The following is a 21,799-nucleotide window of genomic DNA, read 5'->3' on the forward strand; positions in this document are numbered from 1 at the left end:
GTTGGAAAAATAGACACTTCAGACCCAGGTGTTTAAAACTTCAAATATCATAATCTAAATACATTATTTGCATCCAAATAACATCAATGATTACCACTGACATTTGTTCCCTCACACTACAGAAACGGTATAAAGCAACACAGCCCGAACTCAGTGATCGCTATACTGTAAACAGAGCCTCCACTAACCATCATACAATTCAATGACTGCCATACATTAGAAAAAAAATGATGGCCGCCACATAATACAGAGAGCATTTTTGAGACCTCCATACACTACAGAGAGCAGTTTTCAGACCACCATACAATACAAAAAGCAATTTTGTGGCCTCCATATAATTTAGAGAGCATTTTTGTGAGCACCACAAAAACAGAAAGTATTTTTTACCTCAACCAGCTACTTGCTGTCAAAGTGACCAAAATATCCCAATGGCTCCAACAGATATTACAAGAGGGTAATAAGGTAGATGCAGTATTTTCTCGGAAGCTAAAAGCCAATCTCTCTCATTAAAAATTTATTGGCTAAAGTATTTGTTAAATTGGCCATTAAACAACCCACAAAAGATTGCAGCGCAATTTTCAGGTGTACTTTTTCAATCTACAGTATATGACTTGCAAGAACAATGCACCTTGGCACTAAAAATGCTTTCAGTAGGGTCATAAGCCTCATGTAGCTTGATTTATAGGAGATAAGCTTCAGTGGTCACTTATTTCTGAGTATTGCGGCCCTTTATTGCAACCTAGCAGTGGCAGTGCTGCCCCTTATCACCTATATTCTTCATGCTGATAGTGCAGCCTTTAGCAGCAGCTATCTACTATATAAAAGCGAAAATTTTTCCTTCTGTCTTTCTATACAAATCCACAGTTTAAAAGCCACGATCGTGAGATTTTACATGCGAGCGTATTAAAACACGGCGGAGGCAACTAAAAAAATTTGAAGAATTACTGTTAGTTTTTAAGTAATGAAAAACCACAATTTTTGCATAGCATTCTCTCTCTACAAGTCAGGTATGGAATTACAAAAAGATTTAGCCTATCTTCTATTTTTTCTTTTCTATCTTCTATACTAAATCGAAATTAATTACTGTTAATTTTGAATTCATGATAAACCACAATTTTTGCATAGCATTCGCCCTCTACAGGTCAGGTACGGAATTACAAAAGGATTTAGCTTATCTACTATTTTTTCTTTTCTATCTTCTCTACTAAATCGAAATTAATTACTGTTACTTTTTAGTTAATTAAAAAACACAATTTTTGCATAGCATTCGCCCTCTACAGGTTAGGTATGGAATTAGAAAAGGATTAACCTTATCTACTATTTTTTCTTTTCTATCTTCTCTACTATATAAAAGCGAAAATTTGTCCTTCTGTACTTCTGTCTTTCTATACAAATCCACAGTTTACAAGCGAACATCGTGACTTTTTAAAAACAAGCGAATTAAAACACAGCGGAGGCAACTAAAAAATCTAAAATGGAATTTAATTGCTGTTAATTTTTAATTAATTAAAAAACAATTTTTGCTGAACGCTCATTGTGGGGCTCACGGCATATGGGTAGGGCCTCGGAACAAGCGTTTTGTGTTGTCATGTTTTGACATGATCTTAATGTTTATTATTAAAGAGAGCTTTAGTAGGCTTTGCCATCATTCTCAGCTCTCTGACTATACCAAATTACGCAACAACATTCACTTCTTTCTTCCAACTGTGTCAAAATGATGACTTTGCAAGGACCCTGCTGTACTGTGAGCTGCCAAAATATTACACATGGAATGCTTCTCCCAAAGTTTTTCTGCACAGAAAACAGGGAGTCGCTGTAGATGGTCATCCTGGTATCAGAGCAACAGAAGCTGTTGGCCATGTTTACACTATACATCCTACACATTTTGAATGGTTGTATCTCTGAAGTTTGCTTTACACTGTTACAGGTCCTACTTCGATTGAAGACCTTAGGGCTGTAGATGGGGAAATTTGACACACTTTTCATGAGGGCTGCCTAAGGAGAGGTTGGTTGGAGGATGATGTGTAAACAAGCATTCTTAAAATCCTGGGCAACGCTGGGTACTCCAGCTAATCCATAATAACAACATTGCATTGGTATCATTGCCTTCAAATCACAAAGAGCTTAGTTTATATAGTGTTTATCAAACTTTAAAATAAATACAGATAGTTCAGTTCTTAAGGTGCTTATGTTGAACATTGCCAAGTATGATCTTCACCTACCTGACACAAGTCAATAACATCACACAGGGCACCACAGGTCAGGGGGCGCTGTTTGGGCCTGTCAAATTTCTGTTTATTATCATTCTCATTTATAACTTCCTCTTATTTCATCCCCAGCATCTCCTGGCCTCCCCTATCTCTTCCCTGGTCCTTCTCCATGAGGCCATTCCCCTTTTTTGGGTGTATTATGTCCCTTTGAAAAATGTGGGGGGCGCCAGTGCTCTTTCTGGCACAGGGCACCAAAAAGTCTAGTTACGGCTCTGCACCATACTATTGTATGGTGCGTGCGATTCATGAAAGGACAGAAAGCTAAGCTTTCCATTTATTTGTTGGCTTCGCAGTCGCCATCTGAGGATGGCGTAATGTGCTGCTCCTGCATGAAAAGAACAGGGAACTTGCCTGTCCTTGAGCCAGGTCCCGTCCTTCATGGTTGCTCTGACACTTTTTTAATCCCATATATACTGCTTCCACAAGCAGTCAGAAGCCGCCAGCACGTGTGCAGAAAATAGATCAAAACAGGGCATGCGAATAATAGGGGGAAAAAAATGATAACACTGAAAAAAAAAGGCTGGAATGCAGAAGAAGGAAATACCGCATCACTACGCAAAAAACGGTGAGGGTACATGAATCGCTACTTATCTAAGCTATAGATCACATTGAACTGATGCGATCTATAATGATAAATAACAATTCTGTCCAGCACATCTTTATGAATAGTCCGCTTATAGTTTGGTTAGAGATACAGCAGGATAAATTGATATGCACTGTTCTTGTACATTTGGATGCCTGAAGAATTGTTAATGGCGTATACCTATTGGAGTTTTTATATAACATGCAGGTTATCCCTATGGAAATGGGCATGAGACTGGAAACCATTGTTACTGGTGTCACCATACCACTTCATCTGGTGTTGCTGTAGCATTTTACCGATTGCTACGAGTTAAATATTTTTGTGTTTGCTATATGTTAATTTATCTAGTACGGCTACAGTGAGCTCTGAAACTAACCACAATGTTAGTAAATGTGTTTTCATTCAACACAATAATAACTGGCATTTTTAAATAGTTGGATACAGAAGTGGCCATGGCTGCATCTATTGGCAGTCTCCCGTCTGCGACTTTATGCAAATACCGCTACAAGGTCCTTCCCTGATGTATATCCCTGCATCAGAATGTGTGCATCATTAGATGATACCATCCGTCGCACAATCAAAAGTTTTTAGGGATTCTCGCAAATGCGCAGTAACAAAAACTCGCTGAACTACAGTATGTGAACAACGGCATTACACGCAGCTCTGAATCAGAACCATTATGTCGGAAGAAGTTGGCAACACAGGTTTAAGGCCAGATTTTACTTTGTAGACAAATTCCTGTAAAGTTGCTCTGCACCAACCTTAGAGTGTACTGTACACAGGGTTGCCTACCCTCCCGATTTGGGCGGGAGCTTCCCGATAATCGGGTGCAGCTCCCGCCCCCCGGAAAGGCAGGCAAGGCTCCCGGCGGCTGCCGATCCCCCCGATATCCCCCGCAATGTACTCCTAACCCCCGCTGCAAGGGCAGCCAGTGACGCGATTCACGTCATTTTGGCCCCGCCCCCTGCCTCACAATGCCTGTATTATCGGCATTGTGTAGCGAGGGCGGGGCCAAAATTACGCGATCGTGTGACCCCGGCCCCGTGACGCCTACAAATGTCATGCACCCGTCCGGACACGCCCCTTTTTCAGCCACGCCCCCGCTGCCCTGCCGATCTGGCTGCTCCCTCCCGGAAGGAGCAGCCAGAAAGTCGGCAACTATGACTGTACATAGTGGAAAAAACAAAAATGTCACTGCAAATTCCAGCACACTGACACTATAGGACCACTCCTTAATTAAATTCAACTTTCCCTTTTTTTGAACCACTGGGTTAAACCTCATCTATACTAATATTATAAGAATGTTGTGTTGCTTCCAAGTTGGCGCAAAAGCTACTGGACCGATTTTCATGAAAACTGCATCATTTTGTAGTGGATACCCCTAGAAATAACCTGCCCTTTGGTTCATCTCGATCTGTCAAGTTACAGCTGAGCAATAACAAAAACAAGATTTATGTACATAATCCATGCAAGAGACAGGTGTAACACCATGCGCGTGGCCAGTAAGGGGTGGGGGCGGGCTACATAGCAGTCTGTGTATCGGTGTGAGTGGTGGGTGAAGGCGCTGCCTCCACCAGTCTGTAGATCACTGCCACCACAGGGCCCCTATTGCAAAGTAATAAAACTAGAATCTCAAAAAAAATAATGTTGGCAGAAGCGATTTCATCGTGGGCGAAACTGCGACCAACAGATACTTTATATTAAATCAATCATGTAATAGGAGTTTAGGACTGTCTAACGGGCATTTATTGCCTTGATGGAATGTTGACTATGAATGTGTTAGAGCACAATGTAGGTATGGTAAAGGCACATTGGGCTTAATTCAGATGTGGACGCAATGCCGATATTTACACATATTGAGCGATTGTTAGCCATTGCGCATGCGTGTCACACCTCGACTGAATTACAATTACGCTCACACAGAGGAATCATTCACAAAATGAGTAACAGGTAGTCAGAGTTTGGGGGAGGTAATAGGGGGTGGTTAGAAAAACGCAGGCGCATTGGACCGTTTAAACACTGTTCACCACTGCATTCTTGTATACAGCAGCAGGAGAGCCCTCTGTGGGTCTGGTGACGCGCTATGTCTGCGATAGCTTAGACTTGCTCAGGAGACCGATGGCCGCCTGATCTGCATTCGATGTTTCCGGTTTTGTGCATGAGCAGCAGATGTGAGATGCTTACAGTGGGGGTCTCTAAACACTGGGCGGCGAGTGAGTCATTAGCATATTTTAGCAAATGCGATCTGTGAAAGATATCAGTTGCGATGGTATTGGCATCCCCATCTGAATCAGGCACATTGTCTGCCACCTCTAAGACCTTGTACAGAACACCATGATAGTGAGGAAAGGTTATCTGTCACACTGCTTACTGTACTCACACTCTCCTTGAAGCACATTAAAATATATTGTCCCCCAAAGTACCTACCCTTCAAGGAATGCCCTGATTAACCATGTTCCTCCCATTAGAATAAGTAAACCTTGCACTCCCTGTGTAGTCAGTCCATGTTTACATACAAAAAGATGCAATAGCACAAAAATAGGCACAACTATAAATATGGCACTTGCCCTCCTGTCCTGCATTTTTTTCTCATCCATAAATAACCTTTAACCCCCTTTTCACCCCTGTGTTGAGCCTATATTGGCATTTTTCAAGCTGGTCACAATCCAACATCAATATCAGTATTTTATATAAACAGTACAAATAATACCCTGTATCTTGTTCTTTTCTCTCAGAAGACTGATTATTCAGAATATACCATTCACTTGTTTGTAACTCCTAACATGGCAAAGGCAATCTACCTAAAATGGTCAAAAAGAGTTATTTTTTCAGAACATTAGATAAAAGCAAATGTGTGTATTTTTTTTCTTCTAACAACCACTTAACTGGCTTATGTTTTCACCCAAAACCGTTCGTAAATTGCCATTTTTTTTTATTGAATTACAGTAAATTTAAAAATATTTTTAAAAATGTATTTAAAGATTTTATTTTAAAAAAATTCCTGTGGGCGTCACGTAATAATTATAAAGTGGGGCAATACCATCCACCCCTGTGACATTACTCACCCACCTCTCTCCACCATACCATCCTGCAGAGCACAGTGGAGTACGGTTCAGTCCCCACTGCTGCAGCTGATCTCTGCACACGCAGAGATCAGTCAAATAGTGCTCAGGGGAAAGATAAGTTCCCCCCTCACACTTTTGATTACGGCTTATTGCCCCAAGAATGCCGTTCATATGGCATTCTGGAACGAGATTTCGGAATGATGTCGGCGGTCCCAAACCGCTACATCACTCTCGGGGGGCCAGAGTAGCAGGAGCCGAGGGACGGAGCAGACGACACTGAAAGCCCAGCTGGGTGCAGTGGCATGCCAGGTAAGTGGTTATGAATACTTGTTTCTTTCTTTGGTATCAATACACCTTTAAAAAGCAGCTATAAATAAAATTCTACACACAGGTTTTCATAATAAAACCTGCACTTGAAAATTATAATGCATTTTGTGTATTTGAGCCTAGAGGTTGATGCAGACGTGGGTACCATTACGTCTTTAACTGCAGCTACGTTTTGCGCCTTTATACTAACGCTGGGGCCAATTTTGTTAACAGGCAGTTGCCTCACTTGCAGCGGTGCAAATCCAGCTTGGTGCGCAGTTTCTCTGTCTGAACTATGCGTCCTGTGTGAGTGTTTCTGCGTCTTTAAATGTCGGGGCCATGCCCGCTTCTGCCTAGCCATCCCCCTGGTACATTCCAGGGATGCTCACTAAAAACCGCACTGCATACGTCCTAATTCATTCTGTGTTAACCAACTGGACTCATGCGCAGCACTCATAATATCGTCCGACTGCGTGCATATTGGCATTGTGTGTGGTTAGTGTCCACCTCTAAATCAGGCCCAGATTGTGTAGCATAATATGGTAGCCTAGCAGGATATGCCATTTTTAAAAACTGGACAACCTACTCTCCCTGGAAACCGTAACGCTTTCTGTAATGCAGGGCATTATGGTCTGATGCCCCAAGTGTCTAGATGCCATAGTGACTTTCAGTAACCCTTCCCCCAATATCCTACTAGTCCTTTGCAAAAGGGTAATAATAACTTTGCATGTAATATCTATACATGCACCAGTCACACTATTTCATCCTGTCATATCATGTTTTTTCATGGTACTGGCTGAAAAACTGAATCTAAGGGACCCTAAAAAGGGCATATGTGCATCTATAGCATTCCATGCGACGACTATTATTATTATTAATATCGTTTATTTATATGGTGCCACAAGTGTTCCACAGCGCCTTACAAAGTACATAAACAAATAAGTGACTTATAGTACAATACACTACAATGCAGGACAAGGAAATGGCTAATACCCATTGCTACATTGGCGACCATAGCATACGCACACACAGAGGGGGGGTTTCCGAGTACCTAGAAACCCCCCCTGGCCGCCGCTCCATCGCTGCGCAGCTGAATTAGAAGGAGCAGCCGGAGTTCAGCTAACTTGCAACTGGCTGGGCTGCTAGCTGAATGTAGGGAGCGCTGTAGTGGCAGCACGCAGCTCCTTCTAGGGAGTTCCGATGGGGCATTGCGTTGTGAGAGGCTCTCTATTCCCAGCGCTCTATCTTGGAGCCGCAGGTGAGGGGGTGCGGGGGTGTTTCTGTAATAAATGATGCTGTCATTGTTTGCCTGGATGTGTGTATGTAGTCTGTGTTGGTGTGCGTGTGTATTCTTTGTGTCTGTCGGTGTGTGTAGTAAGTCTGTGTCACTGCCGCCATCAGGGGGGTACAGCTGGAAATTATGTACCGGGCTCAGAGGGGGCCCCGCACAATGCAGATGATCCTGCCTGGGAACTGCTACAGGCAGATGTCTGCCTGTAAATACAGAGCAGTTTGCGGTTAGGATCAGCACTGTGACTAGCGGCATGCAGGAGGGCAGAGCACTGCTCCATTAACAAGCTGCGACATTGCATCTATGCAAGGCCACCTGTTCTTCTTTCTTCCCTGCAGGGGACGAGTTAAGTCCCCTCTCCCTGCCCCCTAACTGAGTCCCGCCCCCTCCTCTCTCTCCTGCTCTGCCCGGCCTGTCTGTCTCTATGGCAGGTGGAGTGTGAGGTCCCTTCTCTCTGCTTTTTCCAGAGTCTACTCCCCTCTACGAGGCCCCGCCCCCTCCTGCTATGACGGAGCCTGTCTATGTCACATGCAGGCAGCAGCTGGAGTGTGAGGGACACAAAAAGCTGCAATCAGAGTTAAGTACCTTAGGGTGAATGATGTACTTATTCATGTTATGTGGGTGAGGTGGGGGTATATACTTATATTACCTGGGGCCTGGTGAGGTAGTTTGAGGGGTGTAATGTATGGAGGGGTAAACATATTGTCTGGGGGTTGAGAGGTGTAATGTATGGGGGGGTAAACATTGTCTGGGGGTGAGTTGGGTTGGGGGGTATAGTAATGTATGAAGGGGGTGAGGTAAATGTATCTGGAGGTGTATAGTTACGCATCGGATGGGAAGGGGGGATGAGAGGTATAGTAATGTATCTGGGGGTGTATACTTAAATATTATCTGGGAATTGAGATAGGCTTAAGGATGTAATATATCAGGGTGTGTGTGCACCTATTTTATCAGGTAGGGAAGGTAGGTTAGGGTGTGTAGTATTATATTGTGGGGGGTTTGTATACTAATAGTTTTTTTTGGATTGAGATGGGTTATATATATATATGTGTGTGTGTGTAATAAATATAGGGGGTCGCTCAGTGTGTAGAGGAGATGGGGGGTCCTGCTTTGTTTGTTTGTACTGGGCCCCACAATTTCTGATGGCAGCCCTGTGTGTCTGTATGTGTGTGTGTAGTCTTTGTGAATGTGTCTGTCACTGTGTCAGTGTGTGTAATGCTGAACAGTCCATCAAACATATATATTTCAAACGAGTGCTGCTGCTTGTTTTCATCTGGTTTCATATCAAATCTTTCCAGAGGGCACCTTTGGAAATTAGTAAGATTGTGGGAGTGCCGGGCTATTGGCATGTATACTGTGTATATATACAGTATATATATATATATATATATATGTGTGTCTGTGGATTTATTTAATTGGTTCTGTATTCGGTATTTGGAAACCCCCCTCTCAAAATCCTGCGTTTGCCACTGCATAGGCGGCATGCATTTGTTGAACAAAGAGGGCGGGCAGGAGAGTGAAGAGAGATGAGGTCAGAGATGTAAATGGGAGAGGAATGGGTGAGGGCTTTGTAATAGGGGTGTGCACCGGCCACTTTTCGTGTTTTGTGTTTTGGTTTTGGATCTGGATCTTTCTTCGTGTTTTGGATCTGGATTGGTTTTGCCAAAACCACCCTTCCGTGTTTTGGGTTCTGGGTTTTGTGTTTTGGATCTGTATTTTTTTTTAAAAAAGCATAAAAACAGCTAAAATCACAGAATTTGTTGGCTTCTCTGCTCCTATGCTATTATTAACCTCAATAACCTTAATTTCCACTCATTTCCAGTCTATTCTGAACACCTCACACCTCACAATAGTGTTTTTATGTCCAAAAGGTTGCACCGAGGTAGCTGGATGACTATGCTAAGCGACACGAGTGGGCGGCACAAACACGTGACCCATCTAGGAGTGACACTGCAGTGGCAGACAGGATGGCAGTTAGAAAAACTAGGCCCCAAACTGTACATAATGCAAAGAAAAAAAAGAAGTGCAAGATGGAATTGTCCTTGGGCCCTCCCACCCACCCTTATGTTGTATAAACAGGACATGCACACTTTAACAAATCAATCATTTCAGCGCCAGGGTCTGCCACACAACTGTGGCTGAAATGATTGGTTCGTTTGGGCCCCCACAAAACAAGCTGGCAATTAATGTGTCCCTGCACAAACTGGCTCTACGGAGGCAAGATGTCATCCTCATCCTCCTCATCCACCGATTCCTCACCCTCTTCAGTGTGTACATCCTCATCCTCACAAAGTATTAACTCGTCCCCACTTGAATCCACCACCACAGGTCCCTCTGTACCTTCTGGAGGCTGGTCTCCCTGGAAGAGCTGATAATTCATTTTGATGAACATCATCTTCTCCACATTCTGTGGAAGCAACCTCCTACGCCTTTCGCTGACAAGGTTCCCGGCTGCACTAAACACTCTTTCGGAGTACACACTGGAGGGGGGGCAACTCAGGTAAAATAGAGCCAGCTTGTACAGGGGCCTCCAAATTGCCTCTTTTTCCTGCCAGTACAGGTATGGACTGTCTGACATGCCTACTTGGATGCTGTCACCGATGTAATCCTCCACCATTCTGTCAATGGTGACAGTATCATATGCAGTGACAGTAGACATGTCAGAAATTGTTGCCTGGTCCTTCAGTCCGGACCAGATGTCCAAACTTGGTCCTGCCTGCCCTGCATCACCGCCAGCGGGTTGCTTAGGATACCTAAGTTTTTTCCTGGCAGCCCCAGTTGCGGGAGAAAATGAAGAAGGAGCCGTTGACGTGTCACGTTCCGCTTCAGCTGACAGTGTGTTCACCAGCAGGTCTTTGCACCTCTGCAGGCTTGTGTCGGCCGGAAAGAGAGACACCACATAGGCTTTAAACCTAGGATCAAGCACAGTGGCCAAAATGTAGTGGTCTGATTTCAACAGATTGACCACCCTGGAATCCTGGCAAAGCGAATGAAGGGCTTCATCCACAAGTCCCACATGCCGAGCGGAATCGCTCCGTCTTAGCTCCTCCTTCACTTTCTCCAGCTGCTTCTGCAAAAGCCTGATGAGGGGAATGACCTGACTCAAGCTGGCTGTGTCTGAACTGACTTCACGTGTGGCAAGTTCGAAGGGCTGGAGAACCTTGCACAACACGGAAATCATTCTCCACTGCGCTTGAGTCAGGTGCATACCCCCTCCTTTGCCTATGTCATAGGTGGATGTATAGGCTTGTATGGCCTTTTGCTGCTCCTCCATCCTCTGAAGCATATAGAGGGTTGAGTTCCACCGCGTCACAACCTCTTGCTTCAGGTGATGGCGGGGCAGGTTCAAGAATGTTTGCTGGCGCTCCAGTCTTCGGCACGCAGTCGCTGAATGGCGAAAGTGGCCAGAAATTTTTCGGGCCACCCAAAGCGTCTCCTGCATGCCCCTGTTGCTTTTCAGAAAATTCTGCACCACCAAGTTTATTGTGTGAGCAAAACATGGGACGTGCTGGAATTTGCCCAGATGTAATGCCCGCACAATATTGGTGGCGTTGTCAGATATCACAAATCCCCAGGAGAGTCTAAGTGGGGTAAGCCACTGGGCGATGATTTCCCTCAGTTTCTCTAAGAGGTTGTCGGCGGTGTGCCTCTTACTGAAACCGGTGATACACAGTGTAGCCTGCCTTGTAACGAGCTGGCATTTCTGAGATGCTGCTACTGGTGACGCTGCTGCTGTTGCTGCGTAAGGTGATACATCTACCCAGTGGGCTGTCACAGTCATATAGTCCTTAGTCTGCCCTGTTCCACTTGTCCACATGTCCGTGGTTAAGTGGACATTGTGTACAACGGCATTTTTCAGGACACTGAGGACACTTTTTCTGACGTTTCTGTACAGTCTCGGTATCGCCTGCCTAGTGAAGTGGAATCTAGACGGGATTTGGAACCGGGGACACACTACCTCCATCAATTGTCTAAATCCCACTGCACTAATGGCGGATACCGGACGCACATCTAACACCAACATAGCAGTCAAGGTCTCAGTTATACGTTTTGCTTCAGGATGACTGCTGTCGTACTTCATCCTCCTCGCTAAGGACTGTTGGAGGGTCAATTGTTTAGTAAAAGTAGTGGTGTTCCTACTTCCTCTCTGGGATGATGAACGACTCCCAGCAGCAGCAACAGCAGCAGCGGCAGCAGTAGGCGTAGCAATGCAGGATCCTCCAGAGGAATCCCGGATAGGAGAGTCAGTCATGCCAGTGACATGGCCTGCAGGACTACTTCCGATCCTGACTAAGGAGGAAATTGACGAGGAGGGAGTTGACGGTGTGGTTTGCAGGCGCTTGGATACAACAGGACAACGGGATTTAGGTGTCCCTGGACTGCTTACAGTCTTAGCCAAAGTTTCTGAACTTGACAGTAACTTTTTATGAACGCGCTGCAGGTGCCGTATAAGGGAGGATGTTCCTAGGTGGTTGACGTCCCTACCCCTACTTATTTCACCTTTACATATGGTACATATGGCAAGACAGTTGTTGTCCGGATTTGGATAGAAATATTGCCAGACCAAAGAGGTGGAATGTTTGGTCTTCTGCCCAGGCATGACCGTGATGGGCTTTTTCATCCCACGGACAACAACTGTCTCCCCCGGAGCCTGATTTAAACAAACCACATCACCATCAGAATCCTCCTCGCCAACTTCCTCCTCAGCGCCAGCTACACCAGTATCCTCATCCTGTTGTACTTCAACAGTGACATCTTCAACTTGCATATCATCAAGTGGACTGTGGGTGCTCCTTTCAGCACTTGCAGGGGGCGTGCAAATGGTGGAAAGAGCCACCTCTTCCCGTCCAGTGCTGGGAAGGTCAGGCATCGCAACCACCACCACACTTGGACTCTCCTTGGGGATTTGTGATATCTTCTTAGAAAGCACAGTTCTTCGCTGTGCTTTTGCCAGCTTAACTCTTTTGATTTTTTTAGTGGGAGGAGGGCTTCCATCGTCATGTGAAGCTGAACCACTAGTCATGAACATACTAGGGATCGACCTTAGCCGTTCCTTGCCACTCCGTGTCGTAAATGGCATATTGGCAAGTTTACGTTTCTCTTCAGCTGATTTAAATGTCTTTTTCAAGGTCATTTTCCTGAACTTTGCCATTTGGGATTGTATGTGCCCTCTACTATGACATTGGGCATCGGCCTTGGCAGACGACGTTGATGGCATGTTATCGTCTATGTCATGACTAGTGGCAGCAGCTTCAGCACTAGGAGGAAGTGGTTCTTGATCTTTCTCTATTTTATTTTTATCGGAGAAAGTTTGGTCCTCCATTTATGTTATATCGATTTGATATATACGTGCGGCTAAACACAGAAAATAATATTTTTTTTGGTTTGGACTGGAGTGTACTTTCGGGGGTTACAGCACCCTTAACGGTCAAGCCAGCCGGCCCTTTACTTATGACACAGGCGCACGCTTGGCACTACTTTGTTGATGCACGTGCGGCTACTGCGCACACAATTCACAAACACAGAAAATAATTTTTTTTTTGGTTTGGACTGGAGTGTACTTTCGGGAGTTACAGCACCCTTAACGGTCAAGCCAGCCGGCCCTTTACTTATGACACAGGCGCACGCTTGGCACTACTTTGTTGATGCACGTGCGGCTACTGCGCACACAATTCACAAACACAGAAAATAATTTTTTTTTTGGTTTGGACTGGAGTGTACTTTGGGGGTTACAGCACCCTTTAACGGTCAAGCCAGCCGGCCCTTTACTTATGACACAGGCGCACGCTTGGCACTACTTTGTTGATGCACGTGCGGCTACTGCGCACACAATTCACAAACACAGAAAATAATTTTTTTTTGGTTTGGACTGGAGTGTACTTTCGGGGGTTACAGCACCCTTTAACGGTCAAGCCAGCCGGCCCTTTACTTATGACACAGGCGCACGCTTGGCACTACTTTGTTGATGCACGTGCGGCTACTGCGCACACAATTCACAAACACAGAAAATAATTTTTTTTTTGGTTTGGACTGGAGTGTACTTTCGGGGGTTACAGCACCCTTAACGGTCAAGCCAGCCGGCCCTTTACTTATGACACAGGCGCACGCTTGGCACTACTTTGTTGATGCACGTGCGGCTACTGCGCACACAATTCACAAACACAGAAAATAATTTTTTTTTTGGTTTGGACTGGAGTGTACTTTCGGGAGTTACAGCACCCTTAACGGTCAAGCCAGCCGGCCCTTTACTTATGACACAGGCGCACGCTTGGCACTACTTTGTTGATGCACGTGCGGCTACTGCGCACACAATTCACAAACACAGAAAATAATTTTTTTTTTGGTTTGGACTGGAGTGTACTTTGGGGGTTACAGCACCCTTTAACGGTCAAGCCAGCCGGCCCTTTACTTATGACACAGGCGCACGCTTGGCACTACTTTGTTGATGCACGTGCGGCTACTGCGCACACAATTCACAAACACAGAAAATAATTTTTTTTTTGGTTTGGACTGGAGTGTACTTTGGGGGTTACAGCACCCTTTAACGGTCAAGCCAGCCGGCCCTTTACTTATGACACAGGCGCACGCTTGGCACTACTTTGTTGATGCACGTGCGGCTACTGCGCACACAATTCACAAACACAGAAAATAATTTTTTTTTGGTTTGGATTGGAGTGTACTTTCGGGGGTTACAGCACCCTTTAACGGTCAAGCCAGCCGGCCCTTTACTTATGACACAGGCGCACGCTTGGCACTACTTTGTTGATGCACGTGCGGCTACTGCGCACACAATTCACAAACACAGAAAATAATTTTTTTTTTGGTTTGGACTGGAGTGTACTTTGGGGGTTACAGCACCCTTTAACGGTCAAGCCAGCCGGCCCTTTACTTATGACACAGGCGCACGCTTGGCACTACTTTGTTGATGCACGTGCGGCTACTGCGCACACAATTCACAAACACAGAAAATAATTTTTTTTTGGTTTGGACTGGAGTGTACTTTCGGGGGTTACAGCACCCTTTAACGGTCAAGCCAGCCGGCCCTTTACTTATGACACAGGCGCACGCTTGGCACTACTTTGTTGATGCACGTGCGGCTACTGCGCACACAATTCACAAACACAGAAAATAATTTTTTTTTTGGTTTGGACTGGAGTGTACTTTCGGGGGTTACAGCACCCTTAACGGTCAAGCCAGCCGGCTTTTTACTTATGACACAGGCGCACGCTTGGCACTACTTTGTTGATGCACGTGCGGCTACTGCGCACACAATTCACAAACACAGAAAATAATTTTTTATTTGGTTTGGACTGGAGTGTACTTTGGGGGTTACAGCACCCTTTAACGGTCAAGCCAGCCGGCCCTTTACTTATGACACAGGCGCACGCTTGGCACTACTTTGTTGATGCACGTGCGGCTACTGCGCACACAATTCACAAACACAGAAAATAATTTTTTTTTGGTTTAGACTGGAGTGTACTTTCGGGGGTTACAGCACCCTTTAACGGTCAAGCCAGCCGGCCCTTTACTTATGACACAGGCGCACGCTTGGCACTACTTTGTTGATGCACGTGCGGCTACTGCGCACACAATTCACAAACACAGAAAATATTTTTTTTTTGGTTTGGACTGGAGTGTACTTTCGGTGGTTACAGCACCCTTTAACGGTCAAGCCAGCCGGCCCTTTACTTATGACACAGGCGCACGCTTGGCACTACTTTGTTGATGCACGTGCGGCTACTGCGCACACAATTCACAAACACAGAAAATATATTATTTTTTTAGCACTTGGGGGGAGCACCCCTGATGGACAGAGCACCCCCTGGACAACACTACAGCACCTCTTTAGGACTGGGACACTGCACAGGACTTTGGAGTGGACACAGCCCCTATGGAGAACTGACTGCACAACACAGTCCAGCCAGCCCCTATGGACTTTGAAGTAGTGGACACAGCCCCTATTAACAACAGCAGCACAGCACAACACAGCCCGCCCCTATGGACTTTGAAGTAGTGGACAACAGCAGCACTACACTACACTACACTACACAGCCCTAACTCCCACCCTCCCTCTTCACTGTCCACAGCCGAGTGAGAAAATGGCGCCGACGTGGGTACCTTATATAGGATCCAAAACCCGCGAGACTCGGAAGGCGGGATGATGACGTTTTGCCTCGATTTCAGATCCGAGTCAGGCGGGAAAAGTCGAGCCTGATTCGGATCGGACTCGGATCGGGGGGGCTCGGGGGGGTTCGGATTTCAGAAATCCGAACCCGCTCACCCCTACTTTGTAAGAGAGTGTAAGAATCTTGAATTGGGTTCTGAAGGGGAAGGGGAGCCAGTGTGGGACTTGTAGGAGAGGAGAGGCAGATATAGAGTGTTTGGAGAGAAAAATGAACTGAGCAGCAGCATTGAGGACCAACTGGAGAAGAGAGAGATGGGAGTTGGGGAGGCCAGATAGGACAAGGTTACAGTAGTCCAATCTGGAGATGACCAGTGAGTATGTTAGGGTCTTAGTAGCATCCTTGGTGAGAAAGAGTCTGATCCTGGAAAAATTTTTGCGATGAAAAACGACAGGACTGTGAGAGGTTCTAGATATGTGGTTTGAAGAAGAGAGAGGAGTCCAGGATAACTCCAAGGCAGCGAACTTTGGGGCTAGCGGAGATAGTTGTGCCATCAATTAATATAGAAAGAGTGGGAAGTGAGGTTATGTGGGAGGGTGGGAAGATGATCCGCTCAGTCTTAGACATATTAAGTTTAAGAAATTGCTGGGACATCCAGGAATATATAGCAGAGAAACAATTGGAGATACGAGTGAGGAGAGAGGGGGAGAGGTCAGGGGAGAAAAAGTAGATCTGAGTATCATCAGCATAGAGATGATAGTGGAGGTCAAAAGAACTGATGAGTTCACCTAGAGAGGACGTATAGAGAGAGAATAGGAGAGGTCCAAGAACAGAACCATGGGGAACACCTACTGTAAGAGGATCTGGGGGGAAGGAAGAGTCATGAGAGGAGACAGAGAAGGATCAGTCAGAAGGTAGGAGGGCAGCCAGGAGAGGGCAGTCTCACGTAGACTAAGGGAGTGAAGGATTTGCAGCAGGAGAGGGTGGTCCACAGTGTTGAAAGCAGCAGAGAGGTCAAAGAGAATGAGCAGGGAGTAGTGGCCCTTGGATTTGGCAGAAAGAGGGTCATTGCTGACTTTTGTGAGGGTAGTTTCAGTGGAGTGGAGAGAACGGAAGCCAGACTGAAAAGGGTCAAGGAGGGAGTGGGAGGAAAGAAAGGCGGTTGTAAACAATAGTAAATATGTAGAAAAATGTATTCAGGTGCGCTGTCAATTAGCAGCCAGGCAGAGGTAGTCAGCCTCTAGATATATATACAATATAAAATATAGAGAATGGCACTTGTAGCTATTAATAAAAGATAAATAAATATAAGTGAAATAAAAATTGAGTTGCATAAAATGGATGAGAAGCGGATGTCTAAAAAATGAAAATACATTTATTAAACAATAATGACATATAAAAGAAAATGAATATAAATGATGTAAGGTAAAACCTCTATTCAGGAGCATATATGGCATTCATATATAATTGTACAACTCTATGGAAGTCGTTGATGGGAAGTAATAAGTAGTATTAGTGTCCAGGTGAAATATCAATATAAGCAATAGGTGTGTGTTCAAATGCAGTTAATAGCAACCAGATGGAAATCCTTAATAATAGCAGTCCAATTGACAGATCACTGCAGAGCCACTATCGATGGTATAAATGACTGCAGTATTTGCATCGATCCGCAGGACAAATCCCTCAGGATGGTAGTTCAATTGCTGGGGTAGTAATACAGATGAAAATCCTTTATAGTAACAGTCCATTTGACAGATCACTGCAGAGCCACTATCGATGGTACAAATGACTGCTCTATTTTCCTCAATCCGCGGGACAAATCCCTCAGGATGATAGTTCAATTGCAGATCACTGCAGTGATATGGGTAATGGTAGAAGATAAGTGACTAAGGGGCCTATTCATCAACACTAAAATAACGTTTTTAAGGACATACACAAACTTAACACATCTGTAGGCAGTGCTGCGCATGCGCTGGTTTTACAGATGTAACAGCACATGCGCAGCACTGTTTCCAGATGCGATAAGGTAGTGTAGGCAGGGAAAAGAATCTATTTCCCGAAAAGCTGTCATCGCAAACATGACAGCTTTTCGGAATAGATACTTATGGAGAGGTGGAATGATGAATTCCACCTATAATTAGCTAGAACTCCATGAGAGTTCTAAAGCTAATTATCTCCAGAGAATTTTTAAGTTTAATGAATAGGCCCCTAAGTCTCTCGCATTACGGCAAGAGGAGATCCTTTGTGATAGCAGTCCGATTGGCAGGTCACTGTAAATATAATAATGATGGTGCAAGTGACTGGAATACGTTCATCAGTCCACAGGACAAACTCTCCAGAGTGGTATTTCAAATGGCAGATCACTGCCGTGGTATGATGGACGATCAATAGCTGTATCCTCACACAATAGGGCTACACCCATAGGAATTAGGTGAAGACCAATTCTCACTGGATCCACAATTAAATGAGCTCCCAATGTCCATTGAGTGCCTGTGAAAATGGCTTAAAGCGTTTCGCTGGACATTAAAACTCCAGCTTCATCAGAAGCATAACCAAGCTGGCTCAAGGGTGCTCCTAATATACCCCTTTAACAAGTTAAACAGAAAACACCTGTGTGTTTAATCATTGATATTTAAATTAGACTTCTGCTTCTCTAAGAATTACAAAAAAATGAATATAAAAATGGAGGCAATCCTTTTTAACTTAATGACACACATATCTTTATAAAATACACAAGTAAATGAGTGACACCACAGTTACCTTAATACTGCTATACGTTCGTATATTTGTATATCTATTACGGATTACGATCCGATCACGTGAGTGAGTTTGTCCTGTGGACTGATGAACATATTCCAGTCACTTGCATTGTCGTTATTATATTTACGGTGACCTGCCAATCGGACTGCTATCACAAAGGATCTCCTCTTGCCGTAATGCGAGAGGCCCCTTAGTCACTTATCTTCTACCATTACCCATATCATTGCAGTGATCTGCAATTGAACTATCATCCTGAGGGACTTGTCCCGCGGATTGAGGAAAATGCAGCAGTCATTTGTACCATCGATAGTGGCTCTGCAGTGATCTGTCAACTGGACTGTTACTATAAAGGATTTTCATCTGTATTACTACCCCAGCAATTTAACTACCATCTTGAGGGATTTGTCCTGCGGATCGATGCAAATACTGCAGTCATTTATACCATCGATAGTGGCTCTGCAGTGATCTGTCAATTGGACTGCTATTATTAAGGATTTCCATCTGGTAGCTATTAACTGCATTTGAACACACACCTATTGCTTATATTGATATTTCACCTGGACACTAATACTACTTATTACTTACCATCAACGACTTCCATAGAGTTGTACAATTATATATGAATGCCATATATGCTCCTGAATAGGAGCATATTCATTTTTTTTTATATGTCATTATTGTTTAATAAATGTGTTTTCATTTTTTAGACATCCGCTTTACATCCATTTAATTCAACTCAATTTTTTATTTCACTTATATTTATTTATCTCTTATTAATAGCTACAGGCACCAGTCTCTTTAATTTTTTTTTGGTTGTAAACAATACACTCAAGGAGTTTGGAGGCAAAAGGGAGGAGAGGGATGGGTTGGTAATTGGCGATAGTGTTAGAATGAGGGGTAGATTTTTTAAGAATGGGGAGACAAGGGCATTTTTGAATGCAGAAGGGACAGTGCCAGATGAGAGGGAGAGATTGAGAAGATGGGTAAGATGGGAACAGGCACAAGTAGAGAGGTAGCACAAGAGACATGAAGAGATAGGGACATGGGGGGAGGTGGATGGGGGGGTGGACTGATTGAGGGCCATGACTTCCTCTCCAGATACAGGGGAGAAGGACGTCAGAGTAGGTAAAATGGATGGGGAGGGGTTATCTGGGAGAGGAGGAGGTGGAGTGCTGGGGGACTGGTGGAATATGATGTCCTGATGTATGGAGTCAATTTTAGCTGTAAAGAAGGTAGCAAAATCAAGGGCAGAGAGCAAGGAGGGGCCAGCAGCACATGGCATTAAAGCACAGACTTATTTGTACAACTTTTTTCTGTATTAGGAATACCTGAATGATTTGCAGAATTTCTAATAAACAGCTATAATGTATCATGGTAATGTTTTAAAAACTCAATCTTGTTAAATGTATCCTTTGATTTTTCTGTTATTTAATCAAGTTTAATTTATTCTATTCTTAGTCACGCATAGGAACTTAGGACTTGATTCAGACCCGCTCGCTAGATGCGTACGCTTGCACCCAGGGTATGCAAATCCGGCACACACCCAGCAAGGCAGGCGATCGCACGGCAAACCATAAGCACTTCCACTATGTCTTGGTGTGCGATCGCTTTGTGTATGTAGACGTCCACCAGCCTGTCTTAAGAAGCCCACTTGCGCACGTCATCTCCAGGAAGTGTATGCAACCATCGGTACATCGGGTACCATCGGAAGCGAACACAGCACTTGAGGTTAACTATACCCTACCGCAAGCACTGCGAGCACTTCAGTGTGAAATATAACCAGGTGACGTGTACTATGACACTGCCTTTTAATTATGCACACCTCTGAAACGGCGCTGAGACACTCAGGCACGCCTGCGTTCGCATCTCCACTCCCCCGTTTCAAGCGCCCAGCCACTGTCACCACCCACAAACGGCTTCTACTGTCACTCACTCTGCTGGGCTGTCTATGTGCAGCGAGCGAACACTTCCCGATCTCTCGCACAATGAGAACCATCGGCAGCTACGAGCGAACGCATGCTAGCGAGCGGGTCTGAATCAGGTCCTTACTTCTAATGCGCCAGTCAAATGTGTGCTTCACTATTAATACATTTCTTATATAAGGTTCTCCTGATATTGTGGGTGCCAGTTATGCATGTGCTCACATATGTTGTTTGGATGGTATGATGGCCAAATATATTTATTAGCAGAAGAGCACACACATACAGCCTATGTTGTTTCCCTGTAGTACATATATTCAAGTCTTACCTTAAAAAGATCCAAGAGGTACTTTCGTCTGTTAAGTATAACTTAAAATACCATTAAAGTTTAATAGTAAAGAATAAAACACACAAACACAGTTACAAATGTTGAATTTTTAAATGTATTAAATGTGTTAGAGCTGGCTTGGTTAAAAATGTACTCAGACGAGGGAGTATTTTGAATACCTTCACTAGGGATGTGTAGTACATGAGAGGTTGAGGAACACTGACATAGAGTATATACATCGCAGTTCATGATTACAATCACTTTATACGTACAAAATTAGTAATAAGAAAAAACTGAACAAAATGAGGATGAACATGAACAGAATTAAACAGTATATTGAGTTAGTACCTGCTTTCCAGTGAGCTGGATCATCGGACGTCATTCACCCAGGGAAATACTAGATGTGTTAGCAGTTAGAAGCGAGTAAGCTGCTCTCTTGTGGGTCATGCAGCTGAATAATGAAAATATATTTATTTAAAAACTCACTGTTTGTTCTCCATTGAGGCTTTACTGTAGCAACAGTAAATAAACAGCAAATAAATGCTTGCCACACCTAGTAATCTTTACCACTAAGGCCGTGGATTAACTCACCGTCGCTCTGTGTCTCAATCACATTCAGACAATGTGAATATTGTATCACTGTCTTAATTGCAGGACAGGATATTAATATGATTAATGTTTATAGTGGACTAGACGTTAAACATTATTTCATTAAGTGTTGTGGATGAAACCTGCAGTGTTTTATTTATGTTTCTATGTCAGATCACTTTTGCTTTACTGAGAAAATGATTCAGAAGTTGCCAGGTACATGCTGCCATATTTTAACCAAACTCTATTCAGCATCCTGAGACTCACTTGCATACTTTTAAAATGGACCAGGTGCAGTTAGTGAGTTGCAAAAAATCACATCATAGTATCCCCACCTCCTACTGGCCAATTCCACATACATTGGTCCTGATTAAGACCCGCTCGCAGCCGCTGACCGCTTGCGAGGTCTGTGGGCTTTTTTTTTTATTTTCTCCGGCCGCTCGCAAAGCTGCGGGAGACCACCCACAGCTTGTGCGAGCGGCCTGGAGCCTGTCGGGATATTTGCCACCATCAGCCTTGCGACAAGACCCTGTGGTAGGGTCTTGGCTTCCAGAAGGCCGAGTAGT

General features: G+C 44.4%; 1 protein-coding gene across 1 annotated transcript in view; it reads right to left on the minus strand.

The window, feature by feature from the left end:
* The window catches only part of RP1 (RP1 axonemal microtubule associated), a 668,735-nt gene extending 647,732 nt beyond the window's left edge, over window positions 1–21,003 (minus strand). The window contains exon 1 of the mRNA XM_088469748.1: window positions 20,994–21,003. The gene's annotated coding sequence lies outside the window, so the exon portion shown is untranslated. The remainder of the gene's footprint in view (window positions 1–20,993) is intronic.
* Window positions 21,004–21,799: the final 796 nt, after the last annotated feature.

Source organism: Taudactylus pleione, unplaced genomic scaffold, assembly GCF_031769625.1.
Source record: "Taudactylus pleione unplaced genomic scaffold, aTauple2 ptg000093l, whole genome shotgun sequence".
Lineage (NCBI taxonomy): Eukaryota > Metazoa > Chordata > Amphibia > Anura > Myobatrachidae > Taudactylus > Taudactylus pleione.